Raw genomic sequence first — 22,963 nt, 5'->3', positions numbered from 1 at the left:
GAACTACTGATTGAATCAAAACAAATTGGACTAGCAAAATAATCAGCGATAGCAAATCCAATAGACATCTCACTAGGAGATAGGATATTTTTTTTTTCTTCACATAACATTTATTTGACACGGCACAAATACAATTTAATGTTTAACGGCGCCAATTATATCTGATGACTTAAAAACTAAAGCAAATTTTTTATCCTCGCTGCCGACTACGAGCTGAAATTAAGTCTAACTTAAAACTAGCATGGGATTTCCAATCAGTGTTTTGTTGTTCAATGGTCGTCTGATAATCGTCGAATGGCATGTATGGATTCGTTCTGCTGAGCCACGATGTCGTGAGTTGGGACAGAGGCTCGTAGTCCGTGGGTCCTGGTTCTGTTGTGCGGGGTCTGGTTGCTGGTTTTGTGCTTAAGGTTCAAACGTGTTCTTGTCGTTTTGTTGGGTGTAGACGGAGGGGAACGGGACTAGACTGGGGCGTGGATGGATTTCAGGAAAACGTATATAAGGGACATGTAGGATAGGTCACGGCTCGCCAAGACATCACGAACAGGAACAGCCGGCTGTCTACCCTCGGCCTGCAGGGAAGCTATTAATTTAGACCTGGCGTCACGGTGTACAGGGCATGACCAAACCACATGCTCTATGTCGTGATAACCTTCACCACAGGCACAGATACCACTTTCCCCGAGCCCAACACGACGGAGGAGCGCGTCAAATCTATAGTGATTGGACATAAGCCGGGACATCACGCAAATGAAATCCCGACCTACATCCAACCCCTTGAACCACGGGTTCGTCGATACTTTGGGGATTATGGAATGTAACCACCTTCCCAATTCCCCTCTGGTCCAAGCATTTTGCCAACTGATGATCGTATTCTGACGTACAAGTGCGAAAAATTCATTAAAGGCAATTGGTCTTTCATAAATATCACCGTTTGTTGCGCCCACCTTAGCCAAAGAGTCCGCTTTCTCATTACCCGGTATCGAGCAGTGAGAAGGGACCCACGCTAAGGTAATCTGAGTAGATTTTTCGGATAAAGCACTCAGATGTTCCCGTATTTTCCCCAGGAAATACGGAGAGTGCTTAACATCTTTCATCGATCGGAGAGCCTCAATGGAACTGAGACTGTCCGTAAAGATGAAATAATGGTCCGTGGGCATTTTTTCGATAATCCCTAGGGTGTACTGAATTGCAGCTAATTCTGCGACGTAAACAGAAGCAGGATTATCGAGCTTATGGGGGACGGTTAAATTGTTATTGAAGATACCGAAGCCAGTGGACCCATCAAGAAGTGATCCGTCAGTGTAGTACATATTGTCGCAGTTGATGTTTCGATATTTATTGGAAAAAATTTTAGGGATCTGCTGCACGCGTAAATGATCCGGGATTCCACGAGTTTCTTCTATCATGGATGTATCGAAAAACACAGTAGAATCAGAAGTATTTGATAAGTCGACACGATTTGGAATATTCGAAGAAGGGTTAATATTTTGGGACATGTGATTGAAATACAATGTCATAAAACGGGTTTGAGAATTAAGTTCGATTAACCTTTCAAAATTTTCAATCACGGGACGGTTCAAGACCTCACATTTGATTAGAATACGAGAAGACAGGCTCCAGAAGCGGTTTTTCAATGGTAGTACTCCAGCTAAAACCTCCAAACTCATCGTATGGGTCGACTGCATGCAACCTAAGGCGATACGCAAACAACGATATTGTATTCGCTCCAGTTTGATCAAATGTGTGTTTGCTGCGGAGCGGAAGCAGAAACACCCGTATTCAATAACAGACAATATCGTTGTTTGGTAAAGCCTTATAAGGTCTCCTGGATGGGCTCCCCACCATTGTCCGGTTATTGTACGAAGAAAATTCACTCTTTGTTGACATTTTTTCATCAGATACCTCACGTGACAACCCCAGGTGCCTTTAGAGTCGAACCAGACACCAAGATATTTGTGTACCAAAACCTGAGAAATCGTTTTACCCATTAATTGTGTTTGAAGCTGAGCAGGTTCATGCTTCCTAGAAAAAACTACTATCTCAGTCTTCTCCGGAGAGAATTCGATACCTAGCTGTAAAGCCCAAGCAGACAAATTGTCCAAGGTATCTTGCAATGGTCCTTGCAAATCGGCAGCTTTGGCTCCTGTAACAGAGATTACACTGTCGTCTGCAAGTTGTCTTATCGTGCATGAATTTGCCAGACATTCGTCGATGTCATTTACATAAAAGTTGTAAAGAAGGGGGCTTAAACATGAGCCCTGGGGAAGACCCATGTAGCTAATGCGAAAAGTTGCCAAATCGCCATGCGTAAAATGCATGTGCTTTTCGGACAACAAATTGTGCAAAAAATTGTTCAAAATTGGAGAAAATCCTTGTCGGTGAAGTTTACCCGAAAGAATGTCAATAGAAACGGAATCAAAAGCCCCCTTAATGTCCAAGAACGCAGACGCCATTTGTTCTTTACGAGCATACGCCAGCTGAATATCTGTTGAAAGCAACGCAAGACAATCATTCGTCCCTTTGGCACGGCGGAAGCCAAATTGAGTTTCTGATAGTAGACCATTTGATTCGACCCAGTGGTCTAAACGACGGAGTATCATTTTTTCCATCAATTTCCGGATACAGGATAGCATTGCAATCGGCCTATAAGAGTTGTGATTAGAAGCTGGTTTCCCTGGTTTTTGGATGGCGATCACCTTCACTTGCCTCCAATCCTGCGGTACAATGTTTTGCTCCAGGAACTTATTGAACAAGTTCAACAAGCGCCTCTTGGCATTGCCGGGTAGATTCTTCAACAAGTTGAATTTGATTCTATCTAATCCAGGCGCGTTATTGTTACAGGACAGGAGGGCAACTGAAAGTTCTGCCATCGTAAAAGGTGATTCTATCGCGTCGTGGCCCGGAGACGCATCGCGAACAATATTTTGCTCAGGAACAGAGTCCGGACATACTTTCCTGGCAAAATCAAATATCCACCTACTTGAAGACTCCTCGCTTTCGTTGACCGTTACGCGATTCCGCATTCTTCGGGCTGTGTTCCAAAGAGTGCTCATCGATGTCTCCCTCGACGTCTCGTTCACGAACCGACGCCAATATCCACGTTTCTTTGCTTTAGCCAAGCTTTTAAGCTTGGTATCAAGCTCCGAATACCGTAAATAGTCGCCAGGTATACCTCCCGTCTGGTAGGCCTTAAACGCGTCGGATCTTTGCGTGTAGACATCGGAGCACTCTTGGTCCCACCACGGAGTGGGAGGCCGTTCTTTGATCGTTACGCCGGGATATTTCTTCGTTTGGGCTTGCAACGCGGCGTCGAGAATCAAGCCCGCGAGGAGGTTGTATTCTTCAAGTGGTGAATGATGTTGAATCGACTCGACCGCTTTTGAAATCATTTCCTCGTATAACTTCCAATCGACATTTCGTGTGAGGTCATACGGAATGTCAATTGGTCGCATGCGAGTTGACCCGTTAGTAATTGAAATAAGAATAGGCAGATGGTCGCTACCGTGAGGATCGAGGATTACCTTCCATGTGCAATCCAACCGTAGCGACGTCGAACATAAGGATAGATCCAAAGCGCTTGGGCGCGCTGGAGGTTTCGGGATACGTGTCATTTCACCGTTGTTTAAAATAGTCATGTCGAAGTCATCGCAAAGGTTATAGATTAAAGAGGAGCGGTTATCATTGTATGGGGAACCCCAAGCCACGCCATGAGAGTTGAAGTCTCCCAAAATCAAACGTGGCGAGGGAAGAAGTTCTATTAAATCAAAGAGCAGCCGTTGCCCAACCTGTGCTCTGGGAGGAATATATATTGAGGCAATACAAAGCTCTTCACCTTGTATTGTCATTTGACATGCGACAACTTCGATGCCTGGAGTCGAGGGGAGGTTAATACGATAGAAAGAATAGCACTTTTTAATCCCTAAAAGTACTCCTCCATATGGGGTGTCTCGATCAAGGCAAATAATATTAAAATCATGGAAGTTGAGATCAATATTTGAAGTAAGCCAAGTTTCACAAAGGGAAAATGCATCGCATTTGTTTTTATTTATCAAAACTTTAAACGAATCAATTTTTGGTAAAATACTTCTACAATTCCACTGTAAGACAGAGATAGAATCCTTCATATACGCAGTTGAATTAGGCATCGAAGGATACAATCGCTGCAAGGAGAGGCCATTGGGCAGTCAACTGCTTCAAAAATGATCTAACTGTTGGGAGGAATGCTGTAAGAAAAATTTTAATTGGATCGGGTACATTGAAAGTTTCAAAAATCCAGTCCACAATGTCAGAAAATTTCACTAATCCAGAGTTTGTTTCATCAACTGGGAGTGTAAAAGGAGCAACTGGGGTTTTAGATGTTCCTGGCAGTGCTGGGAACTCCTTCTGGGACTTTAAATTTGCCAGCCCAGGAGGAGTTTGCTTCGGTTTTTCCGCAGCACTGTTTGGTTTGTTTGTATCTTTCATTTCACTTTGAGAAATCTTAGGACCTTTTCTGGGAAGTTTAGGAGAGGAAATATTTTTCCTCTTTCTAGACTCCCCAGGATTGGCGTAAGATGCTCCCGCTGGTGAATCGTCAGAATCGGTTTCCTCAGAGGGCAACAGATCGAAGGGGTTCGAAGTAACGGGAGAAGTGGTAACGGTCTTCTTCAGCATGTCAGCGTAGGAACGCTTTGAACGCTCTTTGAGAGACCGTTTTATTTTATCCCTGCGCTGCATGTACACCGCACATGTCGAGAGCTCATGCAGATTTTCTCCGCAGTGAATACACTTTTCAGCGTTAACACTGCAAGAATCTTCCGCATGAGACTCCCCACACTTGCCACAACGTGCCTTATTGCAGCAGTAGGCGGCTGTATGGCCTAACTGCTTGCAATTCAGGCAGTTCATGACGCGGGGCACGTAGAGCCTCACAGGGAGACGAACCCGGTGGATCGAGACGTGGCTTGGTAGTGCAGACCCGGCGAACGTAACTCGAAACGAGTCTGACGGAGTGTATACTGTTTTGCCACCGATGATCGATGCTGACCGCAATTGCTTGCAGTCGAGCACCTTTACTTCGGGACACGTTTTGTTCTTAAAGCACCCTTTGGCACTTTGCAGTATACACTCGACGGACAGACTCGAATCGGTTATGACACCGTCGATCTCCACGTCTCGTGCGGGTATGTAAACGCGATACTCGCGTGTGAAGAGCTCAGAGCAAGCTATATCGTTGGCCTCTTTCAGGTTACCGACCACGACACGGAGCTTGTTAGGCCGGACCTTGGAAATTTCGGTCACGCCCTTGTACTCCTTCGTCAGGTCTTTAGAAATCTGCAAGAGGTTCAACTGTTTCGATTTCGGTCCCGCCTTTGGCCGAAAATAGACAGTATAGCTGCCCTGGGCTCCGTCTGGGTAAAGCCTGGGGCGAGGGGGGACTGAAGAATGAACAGGGGAGGGGGTAACAGAAGGGTCAGGGTCAGAGGGGTTCGGGGATGGTGGCGCGGGAGGCGAGGGATCTACATCCATCGCGCTATGTTTAGCGCACTAGCGCTGACAAGAACACGTACCTTTTTATTTCTCCCTTCCAGTAAGGTTGGTTGTCCGATCGTTCGAAGTAGCAGCCGTTACAGCCAGCAGCACCAATACAGCAGCACCAAACAGCCACCAGCAGCGAGCCAGGTGTGAGATCACTCCACACAGCGATACGACTCGCTGACACTGATGGCTTCTTCTTTTTCCTCGTTTGTGTCTCGTCCACTGCTGTAGCACAATCCAGCCAGCAGCCAAATCGGCTTACGCACCAGCTGGCAGTCACGATGCGAAACAGTTGCACAAAGGAACGACCTTGAACCCGGATTTATTTCACTCGACCAGGCAAACAATGCCAACACTTGTTCACACGTCTTTTGTTTTATACTCTATCGGACCGATCACCAAACACGTCCAGTACTGATGCGTGTTCGGCACAGAATGAGAGATAGGATATTACTGAAATCTGAAAATAACAGAAAATTAGATATGGTATACAATGGTCCACATGAAGTAACATCAATTGATCACCCAAACATAACAATAAAAGATTGTAACACCCACGAACAAAAAACAGTACACAAGAATCGCATAATTAAACTATACAGAAAAATAAAAAAAAGTGATGTCAAGTCATTATGATATAACTTAAACAAAAAAGAAAAAAAGGAATTGGGTAACATTCTATTTTTAAAAATGAGTTCACTACGCTCATCATTTTTAATTAAAAGGGGAGATGTGGTGCATAATGTCAAAGTCTTGATAATAGAAAACAGATGTGGCCTAGCAGCTGCGAAACTGCATCGGTTGGGTCTCGCAACGAGAGCAATAATACCCGAGTTCAATTGCCCATGTTCGAACCATACTCAATTGAATTAACACACAGACAGTTCACAGTAGGGTGCCAGCCAAAATGGTCATCTCGTATTTAAAAAAAAAAACCCTATACAAAATGTTCACCTGCTCGAAAAAACACCCTGTGCAAAATTTCAGCTCAATCGGACTTAAAATGGGGTGGCGCAAAGCGATTAAAGTTTGGCTTTTTTGTTTTTGTTTTATGTGATTGAAGTAGTTAAGATTTTCATCATATATATATAACGTGTTGGTGGCCTTGAGAAGGGTCGGTTGTAATATATACTTGTTCTCGTGCTGGATGGCAGCAGATAGCAGAAATGCAGCACTTACGTTGTTGCGTCTCAAAACAAAAAGGTTATAGTTTGACATCATAGAAGAATTTTGACCTTCATACTCATGTCTACCAACGGCAATATCAAACACGCAATAACCTGCTCGCATTCGACACGGGAACGGGAACATTGTCTCCTTTCAAGCCGCAACACGATACGATACATGTTATTTTGTTGCCTTTGAGAGAGCTCTATCGGTCCGGCTCATTTTTTGTACATCCGTATTACGAAACTGGGACAAACTGTGGGAGCTTGAAATTAAGGCGGGGCTATTCAGAAGATAGCTCTAAACCAGAATAATTTTATTATGTCAGAGCGGAGCGGTAAATTCAATTTCTTTTCATTTTTCTTTCAACAGAGTCAACCTCAACACATCTATTAGTGCGCTTTTGACATAAATTTACGCCTTACGGCAACTTATATAGGGCTACAACTGGTAAAACCGAATATATCAAGAGCATCACGAAAATTGCCCTCTTTTAAATGTTTCAAACTCAGTCAGTTTCCAACGGATTTCGTTCATTTTTAAAGCAAAAATAATATAGGAAAAAATATACCGCTTCACACCATTAAATTGGTTAACCCCAATCTAGTGTATTTCCAAACCTATTGCAAAAAATTATTTGACATAAGACAGGCTGTCGTAATTCTACGTTAACCTTGCGGTCGTGTCTTATAAACAACCTCTTCAACTTTTTTTTATTAATCTGGAAGAACAAAATTATTATCTACAGCTTTAGCGTTCAGCGTATTACTGATAAAAATATTTCCAGAGTCAAACCGTTTTGTTTAATCGGTATAGTGTTTTCAGCAAAGTTGTAAATAGTAATGTCCTTTCAAAAATAAAATAAAAATAATTTCTTTGAAAATTTGAAATGTTTTACCATCGGAGTGTTTCGCTTTTGCAAACTTTCATCTTCATGACGTTGCAGTTGAAGTTGGGTAACCATCAGAATCAGCAAGTAAAATACCTAAAGGTTCGATGGGATTAAACTTCTAAAGTGAATACCACTTTTTACTCAATTGAATTAACACACAGACAGTTCACAGCACTTGTTAGGCGAAACATCCACTTACTACCAACCCGGGGCGTTATGCGTCTGCCTCCGTTCCAACTTGCTGCAGCCAATGGAGCGGGGCAGGTTTTTATCGGGTTAGCCGTAAGCGATAAAGATAAGTTTTATAGTACGATTCGAAAGCTGGTAGTAGGGAGATAACCTCCGAACGATAAAGAATTATCTGAAAAATTTTGACAACGCTGACAAGGTTCCGTGTTGTCCCTCCTGCTGCTCACATACCTACTTATTCCAGCAGCATCAGTGGGAAAGTTGGTCCACCATGTTGAAGTTTTGCGTAGTATTTGGGATTCTGGCGTGGAGGTCTGGAGAGCAGGCCGGTGGTAGCGGTTTAGCTAACGAGTATTAAGAAAATATGTTCCGGTAACTGCTTTCTTATCGCAGTTGGCTGTGCTGCATGGTTCCCATGCCAAGTTCGGCAAAGGTCCACCAAATACTTACGAAAGAGTTGTGGGTGGTAGCAGTTGGAGAGAAAGTATGTTGTACGCAGGTTTTTCCCCTGTTAATTCGTATTCCGGCTGGATATACCGCTGCTAGGGGATACTGCAGAAGAAAAATGTCACTAGTTGGAAGAAAACAATTCTTTTTGGATTGTGACTGACGAGTTTGTGCGCGACACATGTAACGATTTTTGTGAAAACTTTGTTTCGAACACCCACTCGCTTCACAAAAGAAACTGATTCCGCGGGCTACCGGAAAATTAACCTATCAAAAAAGTTCCGAATATTGAATTGGAGAGATGAAATTTGGTCAAGAATGGCTTATTTCATAGTTAAGCTCCCTAAGTTACTAACCACATCAAAATGCCTGAAAAAAGTCGAAGGTCAAAGATGCTTGCATCTGTACCTGTTAGCCAATGCATTCACTTTCAGATTGTTTTACTATACCGTTGGCCTAAATTCGGGTGAGGGTCACGATATGGTAACAGAAAACAGGGCCACGCTCGGTCTATTTGCAGATTCGTTGTGTTAATGCTATTTATTATGCAAAAGTTTGCAGCTTACCAGTTACGAGCTCTACTCAACTCACGAAAAGTTTTTCCTTAGTTGAAATTTTGTATAAATTTACCAATTCAAATGTGTTTTCCACAGCTGTTGGGAAATAAATGAATCCACTAGTTACTTTCCAGCCGGTTCGGTTGATATATTGACCCAACTTAGTTCGAGTAACTATTCACCTGGTAAATCGGGGCCTTTAGTCAATCAAACATCATCTGCAGTCGGTTTGATTTACCATTTTCTCACTGGCACGGTTCAGCCAGTAATTACAGTCCACATAGTACAGCCGCATTGCATGCCATAGCCAAGCACAAAGCTACATTGTATGCACCGATCAATGGCTGCGACGCACTAAAATGTCTGCCATTTACAACATCCTGCTCGCTAATTCATCCAGCTTCAATATCCATTCCCATAATCCAATCCGCTGCGCCTGCATACTTAATGGTCCGAGCTGGGCTAGGATCGCATCGAATGGCTGAATTTCAGCCCTGAAAACGACTTCTCGCAATCCACTACACTGCGAAAGGAAGTAGCAGGAGGGCCGAGTAGTGCTCCCAGCTGCGCGGGAATGTTTGGAAATGGATTATATGAGCTCTTTTAGGTAAAGTTTCATCGGCTTCGTTTTTTGCGTTTATTAACAAGATCTTTTCTGAAGTTGTAGATAGCAAAAATATAAATCCAGTTAATAGTCAGTGAAATAAAATTTTCTTTAGTATATGAAATGGAGAATAAATGTGCAGTTTTTTGTTGATTCTAAAAACAATGATTCTTTCAGGTGGTCTCAAGGTACGATGCTGGCCTAACAAGCCTGTCGTCGAGGGTTCGAGTCTCGGTTCAGGATAGACTATAAGTGTCAGTAGGAAAAAAAAAAACAATTTTCAATCGAGGCCAACGCACCATCTGGTGATATTTGGCAACCGGGCCAATTATCCTGTGGTGGAAACCGATCAGGCAAACAAAATCTCTAGCGCCTGTACGGATCCATGTACAAATCGCCACCGTCGTTACAATGTGCAGTGGTAATAAACTTAATTTATTCATGACCCAGACCAAGGCTTGGTTTTGAGCTCATGAATGTATGCATGTGTGCTGGTGTGAATGTGTGTGTTTATTTGCAATGCATATCCAGAGCTGTGGGTCGGGTTGAATTCTCATGCACGGAATTGTATCGATAGGTTGGAATCGGCCATCGCATTCTCTATGCGCGGTAACAACCGTCAGCGGTTCCGACGATGGGCCCTGAGCGATTCAAACGATTGATTTCGTTACATAATAGGGCACGGAATGCGGTATGCACGAAATAGTAGTTGCCCTAGCCGTTGCCGGGCTGCAATTGGAACCTTACAGAAAGTGAAGTCGCTTGATATCTCACGTCACGCTACATGTTGTCGTGTTTGACAGGTTGGCAAGATGTGTTGTAGGTCATGCCGTGAACGTTACCCTTGCGGGGCTGTCATGTTCAGTGCAAACAGTTGCAGATCATTGGTCACCGGCGCCGTGATAATGCAGCTCAAATTGCATCGGTGAAACAAACTATCGATTTTGTGTAATGGGCAACAGGATTTCCATTGGTTGACAGATGATGTTTTCCTGCCATTAACAGACATTCCTTAAAATAGTCATGTGTAAAAAGTTAAGAGCCAGTTCGCGAGAGGCGCAACCGCATGTTGTTTTGATGTTCTCCGATTGGGCTGAAATTTTCAGCATTTTTTTGTCTATTCAAGGTAGGAAGTTTTGCGAAATTTCAATTTTTTTTCATTGAGGTTAAGTGCGGTAAAACGGCCATTGAAAATGGTATGTCCAAAAACGTCCAAATACTAAAAAGTGCAATAACTCCTGCTAGACTTGATGGATTTTTCTAAAAATTTGTGGTATTATTCTACACTAAGAGTACTTCAAAACGCATGGTAACAATATAGGGTAAAGAGGTAAATTGACGAAAAAAACGCATTTTTTTTTAAAATTGTCAATTTTTAGGGTCATCCTACACTTTTCAATATCTGAATATGGCGTTTTGTAGAGCAGCTCAAGAGCTTTGATGTCATGTATAAGCCAAGTGTGCCAAATGGGGTAAAACGGCCCTAGAAGGTTTTTTTTCAAAAAACTGTCAAAATCACTAGGATCACTTTAGTTCCTGCTAGACTTAAAAGATTTTACTTAAAATTTGGATTATCACTGTACCTTACCAGAACTACCTACTTTACCATAAAATACGCAATTTGGGGTAAAACGTCCCTTGAAGATTTTTTTTTTTCGAAAAATGCCGTCAAAATCACCAAAACTGCAAGAACTCGGGTTAGACTTGATAAATTTACTGAAATTTTAGATTTTAACTCTAGTTAGATACGAACTTAAGGGTAAGATGACAAAAGTGACAAATAGATTTACATGACGAAAAAAAAATATTTTTCTTGGAAATACTTGGCGAATTTCAGGGTGCTATTTCCTCAACAAAAAACAGTCCAAAACCAGAAGTTAGCATTTTATAAAACAACTAAAGAGCTTTTATTTGATATCAATTCTAGATGCATCATTTGGAAACTGACTAAAAAGGACCGAACTTTTTTTTGACTTTTTCACTAGGTTTCGAGAAAAGCATATATAGAAAAGCAATATCGATGAGACGGTTGCTGAAAGACAATATTTCGAGTTTTGTTAAAACAAATGAAGTAAGTTATGGTTTGAGTTTCATGTTGTTCATCTTTTTAATATTATTGTTTTTAAATTTAATTTGAATCGCTTTAATTTGATTATTTTTAACTTAATTGTCATCGGTCTCTTTCTTCGCTTTTTCCTGAGTGTTGTCCAAAAAAATCATGTTACTCTGGTTGCTGTTGTATCAACAAAAATGAACGATCATTTTGAAAAATCACGAAACAACAAACATTAATGCTTAACAATTTTACCTCATGATGTTCTTCAACGTTCATCAAAGCACCATCTTCCTTTACGCTAAGTTTTGCATACATAACTATTGCAAAGAATCGTGCAAATAACGATTTTATTTGCTCCACGGATAAGTAGGAACTCGGTTGGAATTATTTATTTTCGCGACAATCATGTCGATAATATCTTTTACCTTGTTTGAAGCTTTTCGTGCAGTCAAGGAAAACTTTAGTCCTTTTTAGTCACTTCCCAAAAGATGCATCTGAATATTATGCCAAATGAAAGCTTTGTAGTTGTTTATAAAATGCTAACTTCTGGTTCTGGACCTTTTCTGTAGAGAAAATAGCACCCCGAAAATCGCTAAGTATTTCTCAAGAAAAATATTTATTTTCGTCATGTAAATCTATTTGTCATTTTTGTCATCTTGCCTTTAAGTTCGTATTAACTTAGAGTAATTATCTAAATTTTCAGTAAATCTATCAAATTTAACCCGAGTTCTTGCAGTTTTGGTGATTTTGACGGCATTTTCGAAAAAAAAAAATCTTCAAGGGACGTTTTACCCCAAATTGCGTATCTTCTGATAAAGTAGGTAGTTCTGGTAAGGTACAGTGATAAACCCAATTTTTAGTTAAATCTAATATGTTTAGCAGGAGCTAGCAGGAGCTTTCTAGGGCCGTTTTACCCCATTTGGCACACTTGGCTTATACATGTCATTAAAGCTCTTGAGTTGCTCTGCAAAACGCCATATTCAGATATTTTTTCTAGCGATGTTGAAAAGTGTAGGATGACCCTAAAAATTGACAATTTTTAAAAGAAAAATGCGTTTTTTCATCATGTTACCTCTTTACCCTATATTGTTACCTTGCGTTTTGAAGTACTTTTAGTGTAGAATAATACCACAAATTTTTAGAAAAATCCATCAAGTCTAGCTGGAGTTATTGCACTTTTTAGTATTTGGACGTTTTTGGACATAACATTTTCATGGGCCGTTTTACCCCACTTAACCTCAAAGAAAAAAATTGAAATTTTGCAAAACTTTCTACCTTGAAAAGACAAACAAACGCTGAAAATTTCAGCCCAATCGGAGAACATCAAAACAACGTCCCTCAGAAAGGCGGTTGCGGCTCTTGCGAACTGGCTCTTAAGCGCTGTCTTCGATGTATGTTTGATACTCAAAGGATATTATCCGTTAGATGCTGGATTCATAATATTATACCTCAAGACAGCATCCATGCAAAATCACTATCATGATAAGCCTACCCTTCTACCAGCGCAAATATAATTATATCATTTCAACATTAGCTCAATTGGTGCCCGGCATAAACTTGACTATAATCTCGTTATTAACTTTAAGGAACAAAATTATGGTCGACTCCATTTACGTTTCTTCACTTGTGTAACGCGACTTTTTGCCCTCGGTGCTACGTTCAGAACTGTTAGAATGACTTTGGGTTTTTTTTTCCTGTGAGAGTTTTAAATATCATGAAGAAAGAAGTATTTTACGACAAAAATAAATTGAAAAAAAAAAAACACTTGTATACGGAAAACCTACTAGAGATATTATAAGGGTAACGACCCCAAAATACGCCCACTTTATCCGAGTACCCAAAATTCGCCCACCTATTTTTGAAGTGGAATACTTCTCTCAGGAAGTTCGGCTACATAGGGATGTGAAATGAAAATCTAAAACCGAAAAAAGTGAAAAATATGTCCAATTTCAAATGCTAATAAATCGGTTAGTATTCGATGGATTTCCTTCGTTCTTGCAGCAATAGATTGGAAAATCTTCTAAGATTCTTCCCAAAATAAGATAATTGTAATTTCATTATTCACACTATTGTACTATTGAAAATAGTCAAGCCTTGTCAAAACGAAAAATTCGACCTTTGATTGGTCGTTATATGCTTGCTTCCCAAGCACGGTCGACAGGATCATATACCTTGCAATTGAAAACATGCTATTTGGCCTATATAAGAGCCTGTTTCAGCCGGAGCCGCTCATCAGTTTGGTTTAGTCGTTTGACTCGACAAGACGTGTTTAAGTGTTATTTAAAGTACAGTATATTTGACATATTGCTTCACCAGGATCAACCATCCCCAGCACTTGTCAGTTTGCTGGATCTCACACGAGCAATGGGAAAAGCTCGCCCTGGACCACCCGATGACTCGAACGGGGGGAAAAGACGCCGTCAGCAATCCGCTGAAAACTCCGAGGGGGCTGCTCAAGCAAAACCCGTTCGCTTCACTGACTGGTAACAAACCCACAGGATCAATCGAATTGTTCAACAGTCAACCTATCGGATGGTTCCGGTAGGAAAAAACAGCCGCCACTAGTAGTGAAAAATGTGAATTTCTCAACTCTATCTACTGGAATCGCCAAGTGTGGAGTAAATCCAGTATATAAACTCACGCGGTTTGGAATAAAAGTGCTTTGTAATTCATCGGAAGAATTCAACCAGGTGCAAGATCACCTAAAAATGTGCAGTTTAGAGTATTATACACATGACAAACCAGGAGAAAGACCCTACCGGGTCATCATTCGCGGTCTACCATTAGCAGAACCAGGAACTTTGCAGTCACAGCTTGAAAGTGAATATGGGCTCGAGGCTCAAGCTGTCCATGTTATTAGGAGAAAAGAGGAATCCGAACCCTTTTACCTAGTGCACTTTCTGAAGGGGTCTACCACATTGAAGAAATCGCGTGAAATAAAACACATTGGAAGCATAATTGTTCAATGGCAAGCTTATCGCAACAATCGTGCAGACGTAACCCAATGCTTGAACTGCTTGCATCACGGCCACGGCACACGGAACTGCCATTTGAAAAGCAGATATAATCACTGCGGCGACGCACACACTTCAGATCAGTGTCCGAAGAAATCAGAGTCAACCAAACACTGTGCCGACTGTGACGGTGCCCATTCAGCTACAGACCGCAGCTGCCCCAAGCGTGCAGAATACATACGGATTAGACAGCAAGCGACAAAATCAAATCAACCGGGGCGGAAGTCCTCCAATAAAAGGCCAGCAGCACCAGCTCTAGATGCTACTGAATTTCCACCGTTGCCCAAAGTGATGGAACCGATAGGATTGCTCAACCCTGTGGGCTCCCAGCCCACGAATGTAGCCGGGAATACTACGCGAGTTAACAACCGAGCTACCAAAGAAATTTGCTGACAATTCAGACAATGCCATCGACGAGCAGGTTGACGACAATCGAACGATCGGAGCCACCACCGAGCGATGCGGAGTCAGCGGTTCATATTCTGACCAACGTGAATCGAACGGCGGGCACAAATGTAATCGTTAGAATTGATAAAGTTAGTCTTAATTGAGCAGTGAAATGTGTCAGTAGCTTTTTTAAAAACTCCGAACAACACCCAAGTGTTTAACTGGCGCCCGAATAGGGACCCAGAAGTCGGGAAAAGTATAAGTGTTTTAAAGTGTGAAAATCTTTATATTCGGTTAAAGCAGCCGGATCACAACGGTGGAAAGAGCCACACACCAGAAACCAAGCGATCTGCAGGACACTGAGGTAATCACCCGATCGATGTGAGAGTCCCGAGTACCGCTAGGAAAAAGGAGCAACTCGTAGCATCTGCCTGCCGATCCCCCGACGATAAAGGGATTCCCGTCAACCCAGGAAAAGAAAGTCCAGATATGCTGGCATTCATGTAAGTGATAGTTTTAATAAATAGTGATAGTGTTTTAGTGCAACTGACAAAAGTCCAGACTAGCTGGCATAGTGAAATAAAAAAGTGTGTTTAATTGAGCCTCATAGAAAGAAAAAAATAAATAATAATAAGTGTTAAATTCAAAAAAATCTGAAGAAAAGTAGATTAATTTTTTATTTTGCAAGAATAATGAATCCACCTATACCCACGTCGGTGAACTCATTATCAAACCAACAGTTCTACGAACTAGGTAAAATACCGGATCTTCTAAGAGATCTTCAACCGTTTGACGGTAGAGCACAAGAATTACTTGCATGGCTCACAGACGTAGAAGATATTTTTCGACATTATCGGGAAAAACACGCAACCACAGATCAGGTTGCAACTATAGAAAAAACAGTCAGACGTAAAATTCGTGGTGAAGCCGCAGATATTTTGAACGCAAATAATATTACTTACGATTGGCTCGAAATAAAAAAAACTCTCTTACTTTGTTATCGAGATAAAAGAGATATCAAAACATTGGACTTTGAACTGACGACTGTGAAGAAACACCCGTCTGAAAGCCTCAGCAGCTATTACAGCCGAGTAAATGAACTGCTCGCTTCTATTATCGTCCAAATTCAAACAGACGAGAGAATTAGTCAAAATGCCGATTCACACACCACATATTTTCGAGAAAAAGCATTAGATTCATTCATTAGAGGATTAGAAAAACCCCTCAATGTGTTATTGAAAACGGCTACACCAACAAGCTTGGCAAAAGCATACCAATTTTGTATAGATTTTTACAACATGGATGCGAGAAGCGCACCATTCAGAAATGAACATTCCAATTATTCAATCCCCAAACCCAGAGAGCTAGACTTGCCTCGACATCCGCCAAAAATTCCACCACGTACCCAAAACTTTCCTCCTCCACCACCTAGAAACTTTCAAAATTCTTGTTTACCCCAATAGTACCGAAACCCCTTCATATCAAATCAGAGAAATAACACGAATCCATTTGTACAACCTCAACCCCGTTTCCAACCAAACTTCAATCCATTTTTGCAACCTCAAGATAGATTCCAACACAATCCAAACTCCTTCAATTATCCACCGAAGCCTCTCCCGAGACCCGAACCAATGGAGGTAGATCAAAGTGTCCGATCTCGGTTTTTAGATTATGGAAACCAACCTACCTTTCCTATCAAACGCCAACATCCCCCATCATCTAAAATACAAAATTTTAAAAGACTAGCTCACCCCATAGAAGGAACATCAACATTTAACGTAGTAGAAGCCAGTGACGAAACAGATGCTAAACAATATCCCGAACACCAGTTTGAAGAGTACAAAGATTATCATGATTTTTATGCATACGATAGCAATAGTCACCCCCCCGAAAACATAGATCAAACTGATGCAACTCAAGAAACCAATTTTTTAGGATGGAACCCGAGTTGGTGAAACCGGTTCTACCATTCATCAACCTAAAAACAACAATTGGAAACTTTCCCTTCCTCATCGATACCGGAGCGAATATCAATTTGATTGATCCTAAACTAGCCTGGAGTTATAACATTTCAAGACCATATAATTTCTCAGCAAACCAAATATCAAGTTCTAATGTAAATTTCGATGCCACATCAGCAATCGACATAAATTTCTTCTACTCAAAAATAAACTTCAAAACGCAATTCCTACTTCACAAATTTCATCCGTTTTTCCGTGGAATTATCGGTACGGGTATTTTAAAAGCACTTAATGCCACAATCGATATGAAAAAGATGACTCTTACCTTATGTAGAAATTCTGAAGAACTAGTAATCCCTTTACAAGAATATATACCTCAGAAACAAATAGCTAATAATGTAGAGCAGTTTAGAACTTGTCATCTAACCTCCTCAGAAAAGAAAAAATTGGAAGAAGTTTTGAATGCCAACAAAACGGCATTCCATGAGCCAAATTCGAAACTTACATATGCGACAAAAATTGAGTGCACCATCAACACAACTGATGATATTCCAGTACACCAGAGAGTTTATCCATACCCTGAAGCCTATACAGAAGAAGTCAACAAACAAATTAAAAAGCTTTTAGAAGATGGTATTATTCGACCTTCTCGTTCAGCCTGGACAGCCCCAGTTTGGGTGGTCCCGAAAAAAACAGATGCCTCTGGCGAAAAAAAATTCAGAATGGTCATTGATTATAGAAAAATCAATGAAAAAACAACTTCAGATCGATATCCCATGCCAGAAATCAGCTATGTAATTGTCAACTCAAAGGCCAGAAATACTTCTCCACTCTCGATCTAGCTTCCGGCTTCAATCAGATCAAGATGAAAGACGATGATATACAAAAAACAGCATTTTCTATAAACAATGGTAAGTACGAGTTTACTCGAATGCCATTTGGCTTAAAAAACGCCCCTGCAACTTTCCAAAGAGCAATAGACGACGTTTTAAGAGAACATATTGGAAAAATATGTTATGTGTACATTGACGACGTCATAGTCTTTGGAAAGACTCTCGAAGAACATTTGGTGAATTTGAATATTATTTTGAACACGTTGAATAGAGCGAATTTCAAGATTCAATTGGACAAATCCGAGTTTTTACATTCTGATGTAGAATTCTTAGGATACATCATAAGCTCAGAAGGTATCAAACCGAATCACAAAAAAAATTGAAGTGATTCAAAAATTCCCAGAACCCAAAACAATGAAAGACTTGAAATCATTCCTCGGAATGATGAGCTATCACCGTCGATTTGTAAAGGACTTTGCAAAAATCGCAAAACCTTTGACAAATCTTCTACGAGGGGAGAGAAACCCGATGTCGAGCAAAAAAATTTACCTTTGTGATACTGAAAAACAATGTTTTAATAAAATGAAAAACATACTTTCTTCCTCTGATGTGTTGATATACCCTGACTATGAAAAACCATTTTTATTAACTACAGACGCTTCAGACTTTGCTATCGGAGCGGTACTGTCTCAAGGAGAAATGGGTCGAGATAAACCAATACATTTCGCTTCAAGGACCTTGTCTGTGACAGAAGAAAAATTTTCTGTTCCTGAGAAGGAAATGTTAGCGATTTATTGGGCTTTACAAACATTTCGGAATTATTTATATGGAACCAAGTTTAAAATTCTCACAGATCATCAACCCCTCACATTCGCACTCTCGCCAAAGAATACGAATGCCAAATTGAAAAGATGGAAATCGTACTTAGAAGAGCACGATTATGAGATAATGTATAAACCAGGAAAACAAACGTTGTTGCGGATGCTCTAAGTAGAATGGTATGTTCCATGACAGGAACCCAACATTCTGCCGATACTAGCGACGATTTCTACATCATATCAACAGAGGTACCAAATAACGCTTTCCGTCATCAAGTTATCATTAAAGAGCGTCCGAACTCAGTAATAGTTGAACACCCTTTTGAATCATATACAAGAATTACTATAACGATTGCCGATATTAATGAAAATTCTATTTTGCAGATCCTAAAAACTCACTTTAACATAGGTATGGTAAATGGATTATTAACAGACGAAGACCCCAGGGGAAAATTCAAGAAACATATAAAAAATATTTTGGCCAACAAAGACTGTTAAAAATCCGATTTACTCAGAAGCAACTCGAAGGCGTTCAAGACGAAAACGAGCAATGGAACGTCGTTAGGAACGAACACATGAGAGCCCATAGATGTGTTCAAGAAAATAAGCTTCAAATCATGCGGAAATTCTACTTTCCAAAGCTGCATCAAAAACTCAGAGATTTCATTGTGAACTGTCGTATCTGTAACGAAAACAAATACGACAGGAATCCCATTAAATATCCTCTTCAGAAAACCCCGATACCGAATGCTCCTTTCCAAATCGCTCATGTAGACATATTATTTCTCGAGAGCAATCATTTTCTCACCTACATAGATAAATTTTCTAAATTCGCTCAAGTGATGCATGTCCAATCCCGAGCAGCAATTGATATTGTCCCAGCCCTCAAGGAACTCCTGTCCAAATACAAACCACCAGATATTTTAGTCATGGATGGTGAAAAATCATTTATGACCGGAGACCTGGTTAATTATTACAATGGTACTGGAATCACCCCCTACATTACGGCAACAGGAAGAAGTGAGATGAACAGAACGGTTGAACGGCTCCATTCAACTCTCTTAGAATTATACCGAATAACTAAAACTGAGAATCCCATTAAACCTCTTATTGAACTCATGCACATGGTTCTTCATAAAAACAATTCATCCATACATATCGCAACAAAATTTACTCCTTACGAAATTATCCTTCCATCTCCCCAAACACCCGAAATCATCGAAAAAGTATTTGAAAATTTAAAAAGGAAGCAAAAACAAGATCTTGACCATCATAATAAATCAAAGAAAATAAGAAATCCTAAAGAAAATAGCGAAGCATTTGAAAAAACCCGACAAAGGCTGAAACACAAAGCAAGATATAAAAAAGTTAAAATAGCAAAAGTTAATAACATTACCACCGATGATGGAAGAAAAATTCATAAAAACGACATTAAAATTCGAGAGATCTAACTCAATGCACTTCAATTATAGACTAGGACTTTTAATCCTACATTCAGGATGGTCATCAGAACAAACTATATCACTCCGGAACCTAACTAACCAGCCAATCCTAGCATTCGACCATGGAACTAGCAGAGTAAGAATTGACTCATATTTTTATATCCATCATTTTAACATAAGTTCATATCAATACCATGTACGAAACCTTAGAGACATGTTTGACGAAATAGCGACCAATCAGTTTTCCATATTAATTATAGAAGAATTTAAACAAATCGATCAAATACTGAACAACCTTATTTCAATTAAAAGATCAAAACGCTGGGATAGCCTAGGTTCAGCATGGAAATTTATAGCAGGTAGTCCAGATGCTAACGATTTAAAAATAATTAACTCCTCTATCAATAATCTAATTCAGAATGCTCAGGTAAAAATTAACGGGGAATTAAACCTACAGATGAAGGAATTCGTACGTAAAACTACTCAAGCCATATCATTGTTCAATACAAAATCCATAGAAAATCATTCCATTAATATATTTTTGAACTTAAAGTATTTACATGAAAAATTAGAGCAAATTGTAGACAGTATAAGTTTAGCAAAGATAGGAATCTTAAACAGCAAAATTCTAAGTACAGGAGAAATACAAGTATTAGTAAGAAGACTACACGACGAGAACGTGACAACCAACTCTATCAGCGGAGCACTATCATATGCAGAATCATCAGTGGCAACCAACAGCAAGGAGGTAGCTCTGCTTATCAAAATTCCTAAACTAGACAAAAGAATATTCAGGAAAATTCACATTTATCCGATTCGTCATAAACAAAGACAAATTTATCTTGAGAGACAAAATTATTTGAAACACAACAAAGAGATCTATGCTCTACCTTCTTTGAATCCAACGATATTCAACATAGAAGACCTAATACCCGAAAACTCAACATGTATTTCGGAACTCTTAAATGGAAAACCAGCCAGTTGTAATTTTACCCTCAACCTCATACAAGAAGAAATCATCACCGTTAACGACAAAAATCTGATCATCAACTATGATAGAAATTTTTCACTTACAAGCAACTGTGGAATTTTTTAAAGGAACCTATTCGGTCCATTCTTCATCTCGTTCGAAAACTGTAATGTTTCGATTGACAACAACACTTTTAGCAGCAATATTCATAATCTCGAGGAATCGCCCTTACAGATACCACTAGAAGGTATCTCTGTGGAGCAAGGACATCTCATTGTTAACTTGAGCCTCGAACATCTCCATGAACTACATCTCGAGACTAGAAAAGAACTGGAAAATATCAAATTGCAAACAAACAGCTTTCACTGGCCAAAGTTAACCATTTTCGGAGGAATTACTTTCCCTCTAACCATAATCATCAGCATTGTTCTCCTTTGTAATTTCATATCAAGCAGATCCACAAAAATCAAAATTCAACATGACGATCCATTAAAGGACATTCCAACGATCTCAGATGCAAAACCAATTAGAAGATTGACCATTGCGGATATGATTTCCCTGGAGTCTCATCACTCAGCCGGGAGGAGTTAACAACCGAGCTACCAAAGGAATTTGCTGACAATTCAGACAATGCCATCGACGAGCAGGTTGACGACAATCGAACGATCGGAGCCACCACCGAGCGATGCGGAGTCAGCGGTTCATATTCTGACCAACGTGAATCGAACGGCGGGCACAAATGTAATCGTTAGAATTAATAAAGTTAGTCTTAATTGAGCAGTGAAATGTGTCAGTAGCTTTTTTAAAAACTCCGAACAACACCCAAGTGTTTAACTCGCGTCGCATAGACCCTCGGATAAGAGCTGGCATGCAAGAGCCCTCCTCAAGTTACGCAAATGTAGTGAACGAGTCAACGTTTTTTAGCTCCGCAGAGCTATGGTCCATCTTTACCGAGTTATGCGGTCGACTGAAGCAGTGCAAAACACCTGCGGACCAAATCCAGGTCCTAGGCTACATGGTTTGTTATTATGGGGTCAACTGAGCTCCGCAGCATCAGATTTGCCAATTGGAATGCTCGCTCAATCCGAGCGAAAAAGATCGAGTTGTGTAATTTCTTGGCTCAAACCAACATCGACGTGGGAGTGATTACGGAAACCCGGCTCAATCCATCCATTAACTTCTCACTTCCCTCTCATTCTGTGATTAGACTAGACCGTCCCAACTCAAGCGGAGGCGGTGTAGCTATCATCATCCGTAGAAATTTAAGATTCGACGTTATACCGCATCCGAAGACTAACATAATCGAGGCGATCGGTGTGAAAATACATACCCACCAAGGAGGCATAACAGTTTTTTCAGTCTACGTTCGCAGCAGTGTGTAGACAGCAACGGCACATTCGACTTATTTGTTAAAGATCTGCAAAAACTCACAGACAACAGAATTCGCTTCGTATTAGCTGGTGATCTCAACGCACGGCATACTATTTGGAGAAACGAGAGGTGCAACAAGAGTGGCAACCTCCTTGCTGACCACTTGTATTCGGGAACGTGCACCATCCCCTTTCCTGATAACCCAATGTTTCTGTCACCCTCAAGAGTTACATCTACTCTGGACATCTACCTGTCGGATTTACCGTTATCGAAACCAGTTACTCATCGCGAACTAAGTTCAGACCACTATCCTGTTGTATGTGAATTAGACTGCATTCCTTCACTAGCACCCAAAATACAGAGGCGTGATTACCATTGAGTAGATTGGAATGCTTTCAACAGACTGGTGGACTCCCAGCTGCTCGAAAATCTAGAACTACCGTCCGAACAAGCGATCGACAACCATCTAGCTATGTTTGAAAATGCCGTGCATGCCGCAGAAGATCGCTGCATCCGATGGGTACCAGTGAGACAAAGTTTTATCAAGATCGACTCACACACACAACGAATTATTCGACTACGCAACTACGGATGTCTTCGAAAGAAACAACAAATGACACAATTAAATTCGCTTATAAACGACCGGATGAGTATTATAAGAAACCAGAAATTCACTGACGAAATTAAGCAAATGGGAGACTTCACAAAGCCGTTCTGGAAAGTGGCCAAAATAAT

The 22,963-nt window shown here is 40.5% G+C and overlaps 1 protein-coding gene and 1 long non-coding RNA gene across 2 annotated transcripts in view; one reads left to right on the top strand and one right to left on the bottom strand.

Annotated features, from left to right (window-relative positions):
- LOC129718259 (uncharacterized) overlaps positions 1–22,963 on the bottom strand; it is a 220,933-nt gene that overhangs the window by 177,048 nt on the left and 20,922 nt on the right. The gene's annotated exons all lie outside the window — the stretch shown is intronic.
- On the top strand, positions 15,138–20,209 carry LOC129718262 (uncharacterized). The gene is made up of 2 exons (XR_008726834.1): positions 15,138–15,336; positions 19,918–20,209. It is a non-coding gene; the product is annotated as an uncharacterized LOC129718262 (long non-coding RNA).

Source organism: Wyeomyia smithii, chromosome 1 (genome assembly GCF_029784165.1).
Source record: "Wyeomyia smithii strain HCP4-BCI-WySm-NY-G18 chromosome 1, ASM2978416v1, whole genome shotgun sequence".
Classification (NCBI taxonomy): domain Eukaryota; kingdom Metazoa; phylum Arthropoda; class Insecta; order Diptera; family Culicidae; genus Wyeomyia; species Wyeomyia smithii.
This window is presented reverse-complemented; position numbering and strand designations above follow the sequence as displayed.